Source organism: Rhinatrema bivittatum, chromosome 17 (genome assembly GCF_901001135.1).
Source record: "Rhinatrema bivittatum chromosome 17, aRhiBiv1.1, whole genome shotgun sequence".
In the NCBI taxonomy this organism is placed as follows: Eukaryota; Metazoa; Chordata; class Amphibia; order Gymnophiona; family Rhinatrematidae; genus Rhinatrema; species Rhinatrema bivittatum.
In genome coordinates this window covers 46,776,103-46,794,542 of record NC_042631.1, presented here as the reverse complement: position 1 = coordinate 46,794,542, position 18,440 = coordinate 46,776,103, and the positions used below count along the sequence as shown (strand labels likewise).

At 46.7% G+C, this 18,440-nt stretch overlaps 1 protein-coding gene across 3 annotated transcripts in view; it reads right to left on the bottom strand.

Annotated features, from left to right (window-relative positions):
* Nucleotides 1–18,440, bottom strand: part of SLC25A22 (solute carrier family 25 member 22) — a 233,242-nt gene that overhangs the window by 188,642 nt on the left and 26,160 nt on the right. Inside the window, exon 1 of one of the 3 annotated variants that reach the window (XM_029582913.1) lies at nt 5,831–5,912. The exons of the other annotated variants lie outside the window; for them this stretch is intronic. The gene's annotated coding sequence lies outside the window, so the exon portion shown is untranslated. Of the gene's footprint in view, nt 1–5,830; nt 5,913–18,440 lie in introns of those variants that run through there. 3 annotated transcript variants of the gene reach the window in all.

Genomic DNA, 18,440 nt, shown 5'->3' with positions numbered 1-18,440 from the left:
TATCTAGCTTAATTAGTTAGGGGTATTAACCACCACAATAAGCAAGCTTATTTGTTTACCCAGACTATGTAACTCAGTCCTTGTTGGTTGTTGTCTGTATATAGATCCACTTTTCGTCATTACCCCTGCCATTGAAGCAGAGAGCTAGGCTGGATATGCGTGAAGTATCAGTCTTTCTCCCCTGCCGTTGAAGCAGAGAGCTATGCTGGATATGCATTGAAAGTAAAGTATCAGGCTTATTTGATTTGGGGTAGTAACCACCATAACAAGCAAGCTACTCCCCACTTTTTTGTGAATGCAAATCCTTTTTTCCACATTTCCTCTTGCCATTGAAGCTTAGAGCAATGTTGGAGTCGCATTAACCGTGTGTATGTTTATTGAATAAGGGTATTATCTCCAGGTAGTAGCCGTCATTCCTGTGAGCCACCCACTCTTCATTCACGTCCTCTAGACTTTATGGATCCATGTGCCCTGAGCACCATCCTGTGGGACAGGGCCCAAGACCAGATCTGGACAGCTTCCTTACAAAGGAGGTTATGATCCCGTGACTCCCTGTTTGTTGACATACCACATGGCTACTTGGTTGTCATTCTGGATCAAGATAAATTTGTCGGACAGCTGATCTCTGAAAGCCCATAGCACGTATCTAATTGCCCAAAGCTACAGGAAGTTGATTTGACAAGAACGTTCCTAAGCGGACCACAGTCCCTTGGTGCCAAGCCCATCTACCGGGCCAATACAGTAAAATCTGCGGGAGAGCGGGCGAATGCCTGCTCTCCCAGCGCGCACACCGGCCACTCGCCAGTGCACGCAATTCAGTATTTAAATTAGGTCCGGTGGTAGATCCGGGTAAAAGGAGGCACTAGGGACACTAGCGCATCCCTAGCGCCTCCTTTTTGACAGGAGTGGCGGCTGTCAGAGGGTTTGACAGCCGACGCTCAATTTTGCCGGCCTTGGTTCTCGAGCCCGCCAACAGCCAAGGGTTCGGAAAACGGATGCCGGCAAAATTGAGCGTCTGGTTTTCGGCCCGACAGCCGCGGGCCGAATTCAAAATTTTTTAATTTAATTTTTTTTTTTTTTTTTTTTACTTTTTTTACTCTACGGGACCTCCGACTTAATATCACTATGATATTAAGTCGGAGGGTGCACAGCAGTTTTTACTGCTTTTCTGTGCACTTTCCCAGTGCCGGAAGAAATTAGCGCCGACCTTTGGGTCGGCGCTAATTTCTGAAAGTAAAATGTGCGGCTTGGCTGCACATTTTACTTTCTGTATCCTGCGCGCAAACCTAATAGGGTCATCAACATGCATGAACATGCACTCCAGGGTAGATGCAGCCATGGTTCGTAAAATTTGAGTAGGGAGACTCCGAAAGGAAATCCCCTGTTCCAGACTGGAGAGTACTCACCACAAGGATAAAGAGTCCTGGAGAGACGGGGTGACTTGGATGCAGTTCTGGAGGCTCTGAGTGGCTTGACGCCACTGCAACCTCAGGGTACAATAGGCTCTGCGCATATTTAAGTGTGCCAAGGGAGTGACATGGACAGTTGCGGTCATATGGTCCAACAACCTCAATATGTGCCAGGCTGACACCTGCTGGCTCTGTTGCACCTCTGTCGCAATGATCGCTAGAGCAACAGCCCTCTGGCACAGCAGAAAGGCCTTGGCCTTAGCCATGTCTAGCAGGGCTCCAATGAAGCGCACGACTGGATGGCCCCTGCCTGAGACGTGCTTTTGACCAGCCAATCGTCCAGATATGGGAAAAAATGCACTTCCAGTCCATGGATGTGCACCACCACCATGGTCAGACATTTTATGAAGACTCATGGGGTGGACGCAAGCCCTAACGGCAACATCCAGTACTGGAAGTGCTGTTTCCCCACCACAAATTGGAGATACTTTCTGTGACCAGGGAAGATCTTGATATGGGTGTATGTATCCTTTAGGTTGAGGGAGCATAGCCAGTTCCCCTTTTTGTAAAAGAGGGATGAAGGTGCCCAGGGTAACCATCTTGAACTTTTCTTTTTTTAGAAACTTGTTCTCTAGGATAGGATGGAGTCCTCCTGTTTATTTTGGAATCAAGAAGCACCTGGAGTAGAATGCATGCCCTCTTTGCCCTGGTGGTATGGGCTCAACCACTCTGGCCATTAAGAGGGAGGAGAGCTCCATTTGAAGCATCTCCTGATGTGCTACCAGCCCCCAAAATGGGCACAGAAGGCAATTTGGCAGGACATCTAATAGGTTTAATTGGTACCCCGGGTGGACAATGGACAAAACACACTGGTTTGAGGTTACACTGGGCCACTAGTTCGCAAAGAACTGCATCTTGCCCCCAACTGGAGGCTCCATCGTCCCAAGTATGGGCAACTGGCTTATGCTCCCTATGGCCCAGTCAAAACCGCGTCCCCGGAGTTGACTAAGTAGCTGGCTGGGGCTTGGGAGCTCTCTTCTGCCTGAAATGGCCACAGGAGCTCTGATGCTGTGTACAGGATCGAGGCGGCAGAGAACAGTATTTCCTTTGGCAAAAGAAGGACTTTGTGGTCCCTGCCTCAACAGCCTCTTGGATAAGGAGGATGGGTCCAGAGTGCTGGTGGAGAGTTGTTGGGGGGTTTCATGATGGTCTTGGAGCTGGGCCACAGCATTCTTCACTCTATCTCTGAAGAGATTCTCTCCAGTGCACAGGACATTAGAGAGTCATTCCTGAACCTTTGGTCAGAGATCTGAGGCCCACAGCCATGCCAGACTGCGGGCGCCGATTCCTGCTACAGATACCCTTGATGCAGTTTCAAAAACATCATTGGTCACACGGACCTCGTGTTTTCCACACTCCAAACCCTTATGCACCAGTGCCATGAGGGTGAATTACTGCTGTTGGCAGCTGCTCAGCTACCTCCTACACCTGCTTCCAGATGTCCCGTGAGTACTGGCTCATGTAGAGCTGGTAGGCAGCAATGCGGGCAATAAGCATGGCACCTTGGAATACCTTCCTCCCAAAAGCATCCAATGCTCTGTGGTCCTTCCTGGGGGCACCCAGGAGTGGGTCCGAGAGTGACTGGCCCTCTTGAGGGCAGATTCGACCACCACCAATTGGTGGGACAGCTGATGTTTATCGAATCCGGCAGCCTTTTGAATGAGGTAAAGCCTGTCTGCCTTCTTGTTCATGGGAGGCACTGTAAGGGAGTGTTCACAAATACTCAGCGGCAACTCCATAAGGATCTCATGTACCAGGACCGCCACAATCTCCTTAGGAAGCTCCACGAACTAAAGAACCTCAAGCATTTTGTACCTGGCATCTTCTTCAGTCAAAATCTGGAATGGGATGGCCTCTGCCATCACCCTGACAAAACCTGCGAAGGTCAAGTCCTCAGGTGGAGACTGCCTCTGCTCTTCTGGAGGAGAAGGTTCTGAAGGGAAACCAACTGAACCTTTGGAGAAGGATTTTGTCTGATCATACCCCCAGGGGACCCTCATCCTCATTGTATGCCACAGGGGATGGGGGTTCTAGGTTTTCAGCCGATGTCCAGAGGTGCAGGCACTAAGGGAACTGGGCGGGGGACTATTGACCTCTGTGTCTCCGCTGATCTCGGCAGAGCTTCCTCAGAGGAACTGGTGATGACCACCGTATCAGTAGGGGGAGGCCTCAGTGCCCACTGAGCACCGGTGCTGTCCCAGGAATCAACACCAGCTGAATTGGTAAGGTAACAATGAGCACACTGAGCTTCTCCAGAAGTGGTATAAGCATGGGTGGCACCGGCTCCGGTGCCATGGGACCGAAGCCCTGCAGTGCCCGCTCCACCGCTAGCTAGATTCGACACTCCAGTTCCTCCTCGAACATAGCTAATGCCAACATTGATTGGGAGGAAGGAAGATGGTCAGATCTTCCTTGGACCCGTAGGTAGGATCAGCAACTGGCACCAGGACTGGTGGAGACCATCGTGGATCCCGGGCATCGATGGAGGTTTGGCACTCCTTGCCGTGGAGTTGCTTCAGGAGCATTGTGGCAAAATCTGGTGCGTCCCCATGCCCCAGCACCGTGCATTGATGGTGACTGGTGCTGATGCTTCTTGGTCTTCAAACGATGCTTGGCCCGGTCTTTCCCTGGTGCCGAGGTCGAGGATGATGACCCTGACGTCCTTGGCCTGGAGGAGATCAACAATGCTCAGTCTCTGGTACCCCTATCCACCAGCGACTGTGACAGAACTGACTGTCCCGCTGATGTCGATGGCATGATGTCCATTGGTGCAGCTCCGAGGTCCGCTGATGCCGATGGCTCATTCTTCTTCGACTCAAAGAGGTTGTCCATCTTGTTGAATTGAAGCAGACATTCCTTCGAGGTCATCTGGGCACACAAGCGGCAACCCCGGACGTCATGCAATGCACCCATGCATAGGGATGCAGAACTCATGAAGACCAGTGATTGACATGGTCCTCGGGCACTGAGTGCATCAGCAGAAGCCAGACATGGCCATGACAGGGTGAAACAAATGGGGAAAAAATGGAACGATTGCAGCGAGCATCGATGAAAGACAGGCACCGAGGTACCACCACCACAGGGGGAACCAACCGCAAAAGAAAACTTACTCAAACACCAAAAACCCTGACTGGGGACACTACGGGGAGCACCGAGAGGGAACCGGCAATGGACATTAGAAGAAAGAAGCAAAAAACCACAAAAAATACGTTTTTCATGAGGCAAAAAAGCCAAACGTTTTAGAGCTCAATCCCTTCGCAGAAAAAAGGAGATTGAAGAGGGCCCTGCATGGACGTGTGGTGTAGGGCATGCTGGTGATGTCACCCATTGTGAGGATTACCATCCTGCTTGTCCTTGAAGAAAATTTGAATTTGAATTGAAGATTCTGGGCATTTTCTGGAAAGACTTAATTCTTGTCTTTTCCAGATTCACCTAGAAGACCCAGGATTTGCAATAGGTCTCTAACACATTTAAGTTCTCTTATGGACTTTTTGGCGTAGGATTATTTATTTGCTTAATTCCAGTTATTATTCTGCCTTTTCCTAGAAAAAGCACAAGGTGGATTACAAAGAAAATTGTGAATTGCAACATATGGGAAGGGTAATTTTCAAAGCCATTTCAAGGGGTAAAACAGTGCTTTTAAAACTGCCCACCCTAAGTGCAGGTAAATGTATGCATATAGTGACACTACATTTTCCCTCTGAAAAACCTACCTGCCAATTTTGCACTTCTGGGGGCAGCTTGAAAAATTGCCCTGAAATGACCAGGTCTGCATGTAGCAGGCATATCATCTGCGAGGCGTTTACCCTCCAGTCATGGGTGCCGAGGCTCCTGTAGTGGAGGAGCACCCTAGTGATTAGAGTAGCAGGCTGAGAATGAGGGAAACTGGGTTCAAATCCCCCTGCTGCTCCTTGTGACCTTGGGCAAGCCATTTCATCCTCCATTGCCTCAGGTACAAACTTAGGACCTCATTTTTGCCATAGTCAAAAAATGGGAGAAAAGCCTTAGTAAATCAGGCCCTTAACTTGCATGCCCTCTGGGGCAAGGAAATCTGGACAGTGCAGGAGGAAACTTGCCATGAGCTAAATCTAAATAAATAAAAATAGTGTGGGGAGATCACTGATGTAGACATTAAAGAGGGTAGCACAGAGAATTCATCCCTTGCATGCTGTTTATCTTTACCTTATAGCAGATGGATGACTACATGGATTTAACTACATCATAGTCTCCCCCCTCCCACCTTCAGTTTGCTGGGCTGCCAGCAATTGTAAAGTCAATCAATATAATTCAGCGACGGTGCTTTTACAGAATAGATGACAGATACTCCGGCGTCTTACACCCACCCCCACACCCCTCCCTACCTGTCTGAAGCCAGATATCTCCTGCCCGAGTCCTGCGATCAGAGCCTTGGGGCAGTGCAGCCGTAATTCTGGGTCTCCGGGCGCTGAGTACTGTTACCTAATGCCGGGCAGCCTTTGCTTGGCTTCCTCCTAATCACGTGCTATCCAGAGCCTACAATCTGTTCCTTCTCTGGAGCCAGTGAGGGCAGTTTACGCAAACAGACGAGTTATCACAATCTGTGCCGGAGGACTGGAAAGCCAGCCAGAATCTGTAGGCAGCACAACATCAGAGAAAGAGACCCAACAATGCACTTCCTCCCGTACCGTGCGAAATGCAAAGACATCAGAGATGCACACTTCCCAACCTCCTGTACTGTGCAAAATGCAAAGGCATCAGAGATGCACACTTCCCAACCTCCTGTACTGTGCGAAATGCAAAGACATCAGAGATGCACACTTCCCAACCTCCTGTACTGTGCGAAATGCGAAGACATCAGAGATGCACACTTCCCAACCTCCTGTACTGTGCAAAATGCGAAGGCATCAGAGATGCACACTTCCCAACCTCCTGTACTGTACAAAATGCAAAGACATCAGAGGTGCACACTTCCCAACCTCCTGTACTGTGCAAAATGCAAAGACATCAGAGATACACACTTCCCAACCTCCTGTACTGTACAAAATGCAAAGACATCAGAGGTGCACACTTCCCAACCTCCTGTACTGTGCAAAATGCAAAGACATCAGAGGTGCACACTTCCCAACCTCCTGTACTGTGCAAAATGCAAAGACATCAGAGGTGCACACTTCCCAACCTCCTGTACTGTGCAAAATGCAAAGACATCAGAGATACACACTTCCCAACCTCCTGTACTGTACAAAATGCAAAGACATCAGAGGTGCACACTTCCCAACCTCCTGTACTGTGCAAAATGCAAAGGCATCAGAGATACACACTTCCCAACCTCCTGTACTGTACAAAATGCAAAGACATCAGAGGTGCACACTTCCCAACCTCCTGTACTGTGCAAAATGCAAAGGCATCAGAGATACACACTTCCCAACCTCCTGTACTGTACAAAATGCAAAGACATCAGAGGTGCACACTTCCCAACCTCCTGTACTGTGCAAAATGCAAAGACATCAGAGATGCACACGTCCCAAAGCTGACCCAGAAATTCAAATAGGCAGGAAACAGGAGAAGGAGCAGCTGGAACTGCAAAGTATGTCTAGAGACCTTCATATTCTTTATTTTTCCTGGGAATGTATCGGGGTTTATTAGGACAAGAACAAAATCAGGAGAAAAGCAGTTGGGGAAAAAATGACTCATTACTTTGCCGGGTAAATGCCAGATTTTATTTGGTGGACAGAAGCCAGGACAATAAAACAACGTTAAGCAGATTCTCCCACCCACCCAGTTTAACCCCATCTCCTGCCCAGCAGGTGCCTCTCTCCTCACCTTTAACCTAGAATCTGCCTCCCCCCCATCTCCCCTGCATTCCAGCGCTGCCTCCAGGCTTCCTCACTTCCCTTCAGCAGTGGGCTCGAAGCTCCCGAGTGCTGCAGCACCGCACTAACAGACAGGAAAACATTTACGAGCGAGCTAAAAACATGGCTATTCACAAATGCCTACGATCTGACTGAAAACTCCAGTTCGCCATGAATCCGATAACCTGACCCGTGCTGACCAATTCCCCCCCCCCCCCCAGCCTTGGCCCTTCTATTGCCCCGGCTACGTCTTTCCTTAATTGTATCTGTCTTTGATACGCTCCCTCTCTTTCTCAATGCTCCCCTAGTTCACTACCAGTACGTATGCCTACCTCAGTTCTCCTCATTTACTTATGTCTGACCTGTACCCCGTTATGAAGCAGTGATTTTCACATGGAACGACGGTAGATAAAACACGCAAATAAATAAATTAATGCTTCTGCATCTATGCGGGGGTCAGGGAGCCTACCAGAAGTGCTTCTGCTGGACAGGGCCCCAGACAGCAGGCACTTTGGCTGCTTGGGGGGTGAAACATGGCATGGGCAGCACTGGAAGGTTAAGGGTTTTCGCTGGTGAGGGTCGGGACTTGAAGTACAGCCTGTGCTTAGGCCCGCAGTGGCTGGAGGCCTTGAAACAATGCATCTGCAGCTCCACCTTTGGAAAAATCTGGTTTAAATCGAAAACGAAGGACCCTAAATATGCTGTATCTTGCCATCAGGCCCTTAACGTAATGACAAGGGACAATATGGACCAGCAGCAGAACCTGGGAATTGTCCTCATTGTCCTTTCTGGATTCTGTAATTTTATCTTAGTAACACTATTATGTGCATTTTTTGGCTTTTTATTTTAACCGCTTTACATATTACTTTGGTAAGACACGTACAAACGGCCGTGCCAATGGAGCTTCCTGAGTCTGAGTGCGAATCCGAGAAACGGTAACACAGGAGGGAGCTTCGCCTCAGAGTCATTCTGCACCATCCAGCGCAGTTCCGAGCCGGGAGCAGAGTACCACAGCCACCTGAGTATCCTCCAGCTCTCCAGCCGTGGCATTTGCTCATTGCTGCCGAATTTCTTTTTATCAGTCAGATTTTACAGATCTGTGACTTTTACATTAATAACCGAGTGGAAAGAAGCAAAACTGGAAAATACTCAAACGAGAGTTGCCAAACGGCTGAATTCTGGCCAGCCCAGCAGGTTTTTATTAAGGGCAGCTGGCAAGATCTTTAAATGACCATGTGATGGCCAGCGATCTGCTGACCCCCTGTCTCCTGGGCTCCTCACTAGTACAGCAGCACGCGTCACCTATTGTGGAGGCTGTGAAACAGGGGGCTTGGGGCTGTTTATTACGCTGACCACCCTAGCACAGAACCACATGCTACTAAGAGAAACATACTTGGCAGTTTCAGAGACCACCTGCAAGAAAGATAGTGAACAGAGTAACCGGGAGCCTGCATTCTGTGCTACCCCCATCCTACGGGTCTCTCAGATTCAGTCTGCCACGCCATGGGCTTCTCTAATGTATATACGCCCAAACACAAACTCACTTACTCAGAGATATAAGCCTACAGGCACCCCAAGATCTAACTCCCCAGTGAATCTGCCCTGTGGCTGTGGGGTCGCCCTGCTCTGCTTAAAACTCGGCCATGGTCAGGAGCTCTCTGCAGCCGCCGATCTCCCTGAGTTTCATTGCTCTCCTGTCTCAGCTGCCTTGTAAGCCAGTGCCACAAGTCACTTCTGGTGCAGAAGGTGGGCATCTTAGCAAGATTCATGAATCCTGAAAGGACTGAAAGTGGTTGGTGCACCTAAATAGCCTCAAGAAGGTCAGGAAAGGGAAAAAAAAAAGTTTTTAAAATGAGCAAGTCAGCCATTTTGTTATGGGGATTTGCATTAAAATGCCTTCCATCATGGGGTTAAGGTTTCAAAGAGATTCGCCATGGTTTGTATTGATTCTATATAACTGATTACATAAATGTAATTACATTTTTAATACCTAATCCACTGATATTCACTCCCAGCCCTCAAGGGCCGCCAAAGGTCAGATGTTCAGGCTGTGCCTAATGAATATGCATGAGACACATTTGCATGCACACTGCCTCCATTCTATGCAAATCTAGCTCATGCATACTCAGTAGGGAGATCCTGAAAACCTGATCGATTGGCAGCTCTGGAGGGCTGGGAGTGAACACTACTGACCTGATCAGTAACAGAAACATTTCCCTCCCATGTGCAAATATGTCACCCTTCAATGAGAATATACCCTGCAGACACACTGTGCAAGCCCATCATCTTCTCACAGAATCTGCCCTCTGGCAGCCACAGGTCACTCAGCGGGCGGGAGAAAGGGGGCCTCACGTTTCCTAGTGCGCAGACAATGAATGAAAATCCCATCACACTGTTCAGTTCAGGAGTCCCAAAATCACCAACTCCAAGCCCAATGCGTAATGTAATCCGGGGACTTCTACAAACAATCCCACCTCCAACAACCGCAAGTCACCCAGTAATATTGAAATGAATTGATCATTCTTTTTCTACTTTTTATTCTTTCTGTGGGACCTCCAAGTACACAGTATGTATAAGTCACAAACTGCTTTTACTCATAAGTCCAACTTTTTTTTATTATATTGTGACTTTCTCTTAAAAATTTATACCCTGACCTCGGGAACTTTAACTCTTTTTATTTTCATATATATCAACAGGAGCAGTCTTCATAGACAACAATATCCTCACAGACAAGCCGATTCAGTAAAGTCCGCGGGGGCCACTCGCCTGTGCACACAATACAGTATTTAAATGAGGCCCAGCAGTAGAAACGGGCAAAAGGAGGTGCTAGGGACACTAGCGCGTCCCTAGCGCCTCCTTTTTGACAGGAGCGGGGGCTGTCAGCGGGTTTGACAGCCGACGCTCAATTTTGCAGGCATTGGTTCTCGAGCCCACTGACAGCTACGGGCTCAGAAACCGGACACCAGCAAAATTGAGCATCCGGTTTTCGACCCGACAGCCACCGACCAACTTCCAATTTTTTTTTATTTTTTTTTAACTTTTTTTACTCTTCGGGACCTCAGACTTAATATCGCCATGATATTAAGTGGGAGGTGCACAGAAAAGCAGTTTTTACTGCTTTTTTGTGCACTTTCCCGGTGCCGGAAGAAATTAAAGCCTACCTTTGGGTAGGCGCTAATTTCTGAAAGTAAAATATGCGGCTTGGCTGCACATTTAACTTTCTGAATCGCGCGCAAATACCTAATAGGGCCTTCAACATGCATTTGCATGTTGAGGGCACTATTAGGTTCGGCGGATTGGACGCGCGTTTTCCGCCCCTTACTGAATAAGGGGTAAGGGAAAACGTGTGTCCAATGGCAGGTAAACAGTGCGCTCCATCGGAGCGCACTGTACTGTATTGGCCTGAGAGAGATTTTTACTGTAACAGTTAATTTATTTATCTTTTTCTTTGTAGTTTGTAGCTGTTCCTATTTTATAATTATTATATTTTCAAATTTTATTTGTAAACCGTTGTGAAGGCATGTCTGATGTAACGGTATAGAAATACTAACAAACTAAACTAAACTAAAGATTCAAACTCCACACTTATCTTTATATTGCCATATTGAGGCAATATTGATGGTGTTGCAGTTGGATACTGCAGGCGAGGTAGTGGACCCTTGGGCCGGCCTACCTAGGGTGACGGGGTAGGCCGGGAGGCGGAGCCACAGGCAGGAGGTGTTCACCCGGGAACCAGGAACCCCCCCGGGAGGAGCCCGTAGGGCACTGGGACCTCGGGACTTGGAGTATAGGCAGAGAGTCCAGAGGCAGAGATGGGCTTAGGCTGGGACCAGAGTAAACAGGAAGGATAGGAAGTCCAAGGTACCCGGGAAGCAGGGAACCGGCTGTACAGGGCCGAGGGCCAGCTGAAGACAGGGCAGCGGGCGGCAGCGGAATCTGTAGCAAAACCGGAGGCTGAAGCAGGCTGTAAGCTGAAGCGGAAGCAGGCCGGGGTCAGAGGCAGGCAGCAGGCTGAAGCGGAGTCGGAAGCAAACCGGAGTCAGAGGCAGGCAGCAGGCTGAAGCGGAGTCGGAAGCAAACCGGGGTCAGAGGCAGGCAGCAGGCTGAAGCGGAGTCGGAGGCAAACCGGGGTCAGAGGCAGGCAGCAGGCTGAAGCGGAGTCGGAAGCAAACCGGGGTCAGAGGCAGGCAGCAGGCTGAAGCGGAGTCGGAGGCAAACCGGGGTCAGAGGCAGGCAGCAGGCTGAAGCGGAGTCGGAAGCAAACCGGGGTCAGAGGCAGGCAGCAGGCTGAAGCGGAGTCGGAAGCAAACCGGAGTCAGAAGCAGGAAACGTGGAGATCACCAGGAACGCAACTAAGAACAACTATGGAGTTGTGAACCTCGTTGCAAGGCAATGAGAGAGAGTTTGAGCGCCGGTTATATCGGGACTTGGGCGTGACGTCAGCAGCACGGGCGGGGCCAGGCTTCCGGGAGTTGAGCGCTCAAGATGGGCGTCCTCGCGCGCGAGACGGAGGAAAAGCAGGCACGTAATGGCGGCCGCCACGTGGAGTGAGAGAAGCTCCCGGGGTCCAGAGCGGGCGGAACGCGGCGATTCCTGAAGCGGAGAGAGGCAGGGTTGAGCCCTAAGCGGGGGGGAAGCGGTGGAGACCGCAACAGATGGCCATATAAAGATGAGTGGAGTCTGAATCTTACTCTCGCTGTGAGGACATTGTTGTCTACGAAGACTGCTCCTGTGGGGAGCTTTGATATATATGAAAATAAAATAAAAAGTTAAAGTTCCCGAGGTCAGGGTATAGATTTTTAAGAGAAAGTCACAATATAATAAAATAAAGTTGGACTTATGAGTAAAAGCAGTTTGTGACTTATACATACTGTGTACTTGGAGCTCCCTCAGAAAGAATAAAAAGTGGAAAAAGAATGATCAATTAATTTCAATATTACTGGGTGACATTTATTTATTTTTTATTTAAGTGTTTTTATATACCGATAACAGTATTCACATCATATTGGTTTACATAGAATGTATAATAATGATAGAGAAAATACATTGAACAATTTGGTTACATGGCAAACAGAGAAAGGAGAATAACTTTATATGCACAGTGAGCATAACTGTTGATATAATTATATATATATATTGGGTACTATATACAATGTTTGGATAAAAATTAGGTAATAAAGCATGTTTAGAGATAGGTATATATTATTGAAACTAAAGAAAGGGGCATGACATTATATGCAGAGTGAAACATAACTGAGGATAAAGGCATATATATTGTACACTATATACAATGTTTGGTTAAAGATTATGGTAACAGGCATGCTTAAAGTGCAGTATATAATCATTAAAACTAGCGAGTAGACGGCTGTTGAAATAAAATATGTGTGAAGGAAAATGGCTTGGTGACTAGGCGTGTTCAGAGAGCATTTTATGACTTTAAAGCAGTTTATAATTTTAAAATAGAGCATAAGTGGCTGGGGGTAATGGTAGGTATTATGGGTAGGCTATTTTTTTTAAATTTGTGTATGCAGGGTTCAATGCGTAGGTCGGGAGGCCGTTGTTGGAGGTGGGGCAGTTCAGGCATCAGCCATCTTCTCACCATCCTAGGCCTCGACCCAACTTCCTGTGCAGGTCATATGTCACTTCCTCTTTCCTCGTTATTTCAGAGAGGAAGTGATGAAGCCACTGCACAGGACGTGCAGGGGAGCAGACAGGCAAGAGAAGCTGGCCACCTCCAGTGCTAGAAAGATCATAACATAGCAGTCAGCTCCTGCCCAACAATCTCCCTTTCCTTAATGGTCTCAGCGTTATTAAAAACGGAAGGACTTGATACATTTAAAAAAAAAAAGGTAACAAAATAAACCCTTACAATTTATCCCCCCCACACAAACACAAACACACTTCTTATGATAAAACCAAACTACAAGTCTGGCGTTTTGTTTTTATTATCATTAATAGCGCAGTTTTATTGGTTTTGCAATAAAGCAAAAACATAAAAACCACCCCAAAAAGCCAAGTCCAAGAAATGTAACTTACTAAGTAGAGCATGCAGCTTGAGCAGGAGACCGAGCAGCATAGCCCACCAGCAACAAGCTCTACATAAGCACCAAAAACCCCTCTGAAGTGGTAGAAATCTTCCTCCGCCTGGCCAGTTCCAGGGTGCTGCTGTGCTGTTTTGTTTGAAAAGAAACAGTGCAGCCCTAGTCTAAATATAGCCTAACTGCTAGGGCTGGGGAAGATACTGTTAGCAGAGACAAGAGGCTGACAGCCTTTCTCCGGTGCACACGGTCTGAGCAGCGCTGATGAAAGATTAATGACCTCTTCCCTCAATGAAACCCTGGAAGGCCCTGAGATGCACATTGCAGCTTGGATCAGAAGGGGTGGGGGGAGGTTTAACCTGCCAGCCCCTGGCTAAGGCTACTGGATATACATTTTGGGTCTGTCTTTTTATGTTTTTAGTTGTAATCTGTTTTGTACAACTTTTGTTGAGAAATAGCAGAATGTAAGATTTTTTAAATCAACCAATCAATTTAATATCCATCCCATAATTAGAGGAAGGGCTCACAACCACTTCATATATGTGTGCATCAAAGCTAAATGTCGGGGAGTCCGATATTTAGTGCTACTTAGCCAGACAGGTATTTATCTGGCTAATTAGACAGCCAGTTATTATCTTGGGGGCGAGCAATAGGCAGATTGGAGCAAGAATACTTATCCAGTTACCTTAACCAGATAAGTGCCGATATTCGGATTATCCACTTAACAGAATGTTAGATCTAAAGTTACGCGGATATAAATGATCTGGCTAACTAGAACTTATCCGGATATATTCAGCGGCATGCCCGTGCCACTCAATATTCCTTCTAAGTTAGCCAGATAAGTTATAACTTAGATAGCCGGATATCTTTGAATATTTGGCCCATTGTATTTTTGCTTCCTGAATCTATAGTCAATGAGGGATTGGCAAGGCCGGCTGACAGCCCTCCATGGCTTGTACAGGTGAAGATGGATTGCAGGTACACGAGCACAGAAGGCAGATCATCTCCCCGTGGGGTGGATTTATGGGGAAAGCAGTCTGCGAGGGCACAATGTCCCTCACCAGCTTCTAGCAGGTAATATTATTCCTCTAAAACCACTAAGCTCATCTATACAGTCCCTGCAATTATCTGGCTCACACCTTATGTTACAGGAACACTCAGTTCTCCTCCACAGTCCTTGCTATTACCTGGATCACATATTGCATTACAGGAACACTCAGCTCTTCTACAGAGTCCCTGCTACTACCTGGATCACGGCATATGTTATGGGAACACTCACTCTCAGCAATTCTAGAAGCCAATGCCAAAAGCTGAGCATTTAAACTGACCACTGAAACTCAATGCACAGTTTAACACACAAGCTATTTTTTTTTAATTCCCAATGCAGTAAGCTAATGGTGTGCCAATGCATCAGGAGTTACAGACCAGACTTAAAATGTGCATTCGGCACAGGCTGAATGTACAGTTTAAACTCGGATGCAGTGGGCATCTACACTGAGCCAGCTGAGGACAGAAGGGATTCGTTATACTTTGCCCCATGCTCTGAGGCCTCCCGTCAGCGCCAACACTTCCTCTCACAGCACGTGTATATGATGATCCTCATACGGAAACTATATTATGTCTTTCGAGGAAGACACCCTTCGTTTTAACCATTTAACTCATGTAAAAAAAAAACAAAAAACGAACATAAGAACATGCCATACTGGGTCAGACCAAGGGTCCATCAAGCCCAGCATCCTGTTTCCAACAGTGGCCAATCCAGGCCATAAGAACCTGACAAGTACCCAAAAACTAAGTCTAGAAGCTAGTAATAGCAGTGGCTATTTTCTAAGTCAACTTAATTAATAGCAGGTAATGGACTTCTCCTCCAAGAACTTATCCAATCCTTTTTTAAACACAGCCATACTAACTGCACTAACCACATCCTCTGGCAACAAATTCCAGAGTTTAATTGTGCGTTGAGTAAAAAAGAACTTTCTCCGATTAGTTTTAAATGTGCCCCATGCTAACTTCATGGAGTGCCCCCTAGTCTTTCTACTATCCGAAAGAGTAAATAACCGATTCACATCTACCCGTTCTAGACCTCTCATGATTTTAAACACCTCTATCATATCCCCCCTCAGTCGTCTCTTCTCCAAGCTGAAAAGTCCTAACCTCTTTAGTCTTTCCTCATAGGGGAGTTGTTCCATTCCCCTTATCATTTTGGTAGCCCTTCTCTGTACCTTCTCCATCGCAATTATATCTTTTTTGAGATGCGGCGACCAGAATTGTACACAGTATTCAAGGTGCGGTCTCACCACGGAGCGATCAGAGGCATTATGACATTTTCCGTTTTATTCACCATTCCCTTTCTAATAATTCCCAACATTCTGTTTGCTTTTTTGACTGCTGCAGTCCACTATGACACCTAGATCTCTTTCTTGGGTTGTAGCACCTAATATGGAACCCAACATTGTGTAATTATAGCATGGGTTATTTTTCCCTATATGCATCACCTTGCACTTATCCACATTAAATTTCATCTGCCATTTGGATGCCCAATTTTCCAGTCTCACAAGGTCTTCCTGCAATTTATCACAATCTGCTTGTGATTTAACTATTCTGAACAATTTTGTGTCATCTGCAAATTTGATTATCTCACTCGTCGTATTTCTTTCCAGATCATTTATAAATATATTGAACAGTAAGGGTCCCAATACAGATCCCTGAGGCACTCCACTGTCCACTCCCTTCCACTGAGAAAATTGCCCATTTAATCCTACTCTCTGTTTCCTGTCTTTTAGCCAGTTTGCAATCCACGAAAGGACATCGCCACCTATCCCATGACTTTTTACTTTTCCTAGAAGCCTCTCATGAGGAACTTTGTCAAATGCCTTCTGAAAATCCAAGTATACTATATCTACCGGTTCACCTTTATCCACATGTTTATTAACTCCTTCAAAAAAGTGAAGCAGATTTGTGAGGCAAGACTTGCCCTGGGTAAAGCCATGCTGACTTTGTTCCATTAAACCATGTCTTTCTATATGTTATGTGATTTTGATGCTTAGAACACTTTCCACTATTTTTCCTGGCACTGAAGTCAGGCTAACCGGTCTGTAGTTTCCCGGATCGCCCCTGGAGCCCTTTTTAAATATTGGGGTTACATTTGCTATCCTCCAGTCTTCAGGTACAATGGATGATTTTAATGATAAGTTACAAATTTTTACTAATAAGTCTGAAATTTCATTTTTTAGTTCCTTCAGAACTCTGGGGTGTATACCATCCAGTCCAGGTGATTTACTACTCTTCAGTTTGTCAATCAGGCCTACCACATCTTCTAGGTTCACCGTGATTTGATTCAGTCCATCTGAATCATTACCCATGAAAACCTTCTCCATTACGGGTACCTCCCCAACATCCTCTTCAGTAAACACCGAAGCAAAGAAATCATTTATTCTTTCCGCGATGGCCTTATCTTCTCTAAGTGCCCCTTTAACCCCTCGATCATCTAACGGTCCAACTGACTCCCTCACAGGCTTTCTGCTTCGGATATATTTAAAAACGTTTTTACTGTGAGTTTTTGCCTCTACAGCCAACTTCTTTTCAAATTCTCTCTTAGCCTGTCTTATCAATGTCTTACATTTAACCTGCCAATGTTTATGCTTTATCCTATTTTCTTCTGTTGGATCCTTCTTCCAATTTTTGAATGAAGATCTTTTGGCTAAAATAGCTTCTTTCACCTCCCCTTTTAACCATGCCGGTAATCATTTTGCCTTCTTTCCACCTTTCTTAATGTGTGGAATACATCTGGACTGTGCTTCTAGGATGGTATTTTTTAACAATGACCACGCCTCTTGGACATTTTTTACTTTTGTAGCTGTTCCTTTCAGTTTTTTTTCTAACAATTTTTCTCATTTTATCAAAGTTTCCCTTTTGAAAGTTCTCGCTTAATTAGCACGTTTATTTGTTTGAAAGTTTTTCCTGAAGTGCTAATGAGCTCTAAATCAGAGAAGGGAAAGGTGGGGTAGAAAGAAAAGAAACCAGCTTTCGGCAGTCCTGGCAGTGCCAGCTCAGTATGGTAAATAATCCCCCCGCCAGTCCCCTGAGAACAGTCATGGAAGCACAATAAACTGAGATCAGCCACAGAAGAGGTAGGGCACTGGTTGGAAACTCTGCACACTGCCATGCAGAGGGACCTGGGTTTGATTTCCTGCTCCTCAGGGTAGCCAGGGCTGGGGATGCTGCGGAGGTGGTGTTCACAGTTCTGATGGGGTGGAGGGGAGACAGCTCCAGTCACTGCATAATGGAGACACCAAGTGGCCAGGTTCAGGGTCCAGCATTTCAGGGTTCCAGAAGGAATCCTGGTGCCTGGCCCCCAACTGAGGACTTCGCTATAATGACCGCAGCAAAGTAAATTGGGAGGGGATTGTGAGTATCCCTGTTGGAGTAGTGGTCAGTATTTGGGGCTCTCACAGCTAAGGCCTGGTCAGGGAAGATTGGATTCAGTCAGGTGCACCTGCCTAGTAACAGGAGATACTGGGTACAAATCCCAGCAGTACCGTCCTTTACATATCACAGAAAAAGGCACTCAAAAATTCATTTATCTAAGCACAAAAGAAGAGCGGAATCTGCGGGTAACTTTATCTGATGACCTTAAGGTTGCCAAACAGGTGGATAAAGCGACATAAAAGCCAGAAAGATGCTTGGCTGCATAGGGAGAGGAGTGGTCAGCAGAAAAAGGGAGGTGATATTGCCCCTGCATAGGTCCCTGGTGAGACCTCACTGGGAATGAATACGGTGTACAGTTCTGGAGACTTCACCTTCAAAAGGCTATAAACAGCACGGAGTCGGTCCAGAGGGCGGTTACTAAAATGGTCAGTGGTCTTCCTTCTAAAGCATATGGGGATAGACCTAAATATCTAAATATGTAGACCCTAGAGGAAAGGCGAGATATAATAGAGACATTTAAATAAGTCAGAAGTTTCCATTTACAGGAGGCTGGTCTCATTCAATGGAAAGGAGGCTGTAAAACAAGGGATCATGGGATGAAGGTGAAAGAGGGTAGACACATGAATGGTCTTAGGAAATATTTCATTACAGAGAGGGTTTGGATGTGTGGTACAGCC